Raw genomic sequence first — 2,177 nt, 5'->3', positions numbered from 1 at the left:
GGCTTGGAGGAGAAGGATTTTGGCATTCTTTGAACTGGGTACCAGGAACTGGCTGCCCCAGTTACTGTGGATGTCCCAACACTTCTTAGACTTCCCAGGCTAATTTTAAAGCAACTTATAGAACTAACAGATTTTAAAGGAACAAATATGGGGCTTTGCACCTAAGGAGAACAAGGCCAATTTGCCATAGATCCTTCTAGGTAAATGATAGTGTCCCTATTAAAGAAATAAAATTACTTGAGTAGGAAACAAGTCAGAAGCCTTTCTTCTTTCTGGATGGTGCACCTGCTCTGATGGCTTCGGCTTCAGCTTCCTAAATGGGAGAATGGCACCATTTCCTCAGGTTGGGGTTTGACTTGGTTGCAGTCTCATATATGGTGAGATTTTTCACTCCAAAAGTGCCAACATAATACAGAGTCATTTAAAAGCCAAGTGAAACTATTCTACAAAAAAAAAAAAAGAAAAGAAAAGAAAACATAAATATGACATAAAACATGTCAGGTGGCACTTAGGGCTGCCTCTTTAAAAAAAAAAAAATCTCTAAAGCAAAGAGGAAGCTTGGCCGAGCCTCATATCCTCTGGGCTTTGGTCTTTGCTTTGAAGGAACATGTAGTAGATTTCCAAATGTTCTTGGTAGGAGGTCAAAGAGTGTATGGAGTCGGTTGTTAGAATTTTAAATTTTACATCAGACTTTTGTCATAAGTTGAGGATTAATTCCTAAACCCTTTTCTCAGGCCAGGATAAATTGTGATTAGGGACCATGCTTAAAAGAATCGCAAAAGTGCTTTTTGCAAAAGCATTACATAAACAACAGAGGGACTAATTTCTCTCTGACTTTCAGGCTTATTTATAGATTCGGGTGACTCAAATGGCAACAAAACAGGCCAGTGGAACTGCCTCTTTGACTCACGTCACTGCATTTCCTATAGGGTTGTGTCCCCTCTTCATTCTCCTTTCTCCCTTGAAACCTTTGGTACGTGGAGAGTAGAAGAGTTCCCTGTGGAAGATGCTGACCATATTTCCACAGAGAGAGCTTTCCCCATCTGCTGTAAAGGTCATATGGCCTCAGCTGATGATAGTGAGTCACTTAACCCCATTGCACCTAAGCTCAAGAGAGAGGGTCCCCCATACCCCCTGCAGTACTCCAGATTCCAATTGCACGTCACGTCTTCCAAAAGCCTTCTTTCATTGCTCTGTCTCTTAATGATCTCTCACTTTTTGACTTTTTTTTTTGGAACTAGGACTTATCTGCTGAGAAATAATATCACTGATTTTTATGTACGTGAGGATTTTTTAAAAATTTAGTTTTTCTCAATGAGCTTATAAATTATCTGTAAAGTAGAAAGAGTCTGTTTTGAACTGTCCATTACAGATTCTACACACCCGGAACAGTGTTGTGTGGTAGAAAAGGCAGGCAGCATGTTCAGTGAATGATTACCATATGGGCCAAAAGATAGTTTTGAAGTTTAAAGGCCCAGATTGGAGGCTGGTCTCTGCTGTATGTAGGTGTGACAAATCATTTAATTTCTCTGAGCTTCTGTTTCCTCATCTCTAAAATGAGATAATAATATTTATCCTAAAGATAGCTAATATTTATTGACTCCTTACCATGTGCCAACTGATGTTCTAAGTACTTGCAGTATATCGGTTCATTTAATTAACACACCAGACATAAGATGCCAATGCTACTGTTAACTCCATTTTACAGACTGGTACACTGAAGTTCAAAAATGCTCAGAGATGTTAAGGACCTTGCTGTAGGTCACATAATAAAAAGAGGAAGATTAGAGTTTTAAATCCAGGAAATCTAGCACCAGAACCCAATACTTTAAACTACTACCTAATGCTTGTATGGTTTATGAGCTCGTGGTGGGTAAGAAGCAAATGAATCAATGTATATGAAAACATGTTTGTAAATTGTAAAACACAATGCACTATTGTTACTTGTAGTGGGCAATCAATAAATGCTTTTGAATTGTGGAGTAACACAAAAAACTTTTATACTTATATTCTCATCACTCTTGATACTTTTCAAAGTGCTTTCACATATATGACTCTCTGCCTAATAAGCCATTTTGTTTAATCCTTTCAGGCCATTGCTGTTTTAAAAACAAAAATCTCCTTTAGCATTTGGATCCATAAAACTGCATTATCTTGTAAGGACTTTTTTTTTTTTT

This window comes from Pteropus vampyrus, unplaced genomic scaffold, assembly GCF_000151845.1.
Source record: "Pteropus vampyrus isolate Shadow unplaced genomic scaffold, Pvam_2.0 Scaffold399, whole genome shotgun sequence".
Lineage (NCBI taxonomy): Eukaryota > Metazoa > Chordata > Mammalia > Chiroptera > Pteropodidae > Pteropus > Pteropus vampyrus.
The sequence above is the reverse complement of the archived record's forward strand: the minus strand, read 5'-3'. Positions refer to the sequence as shown.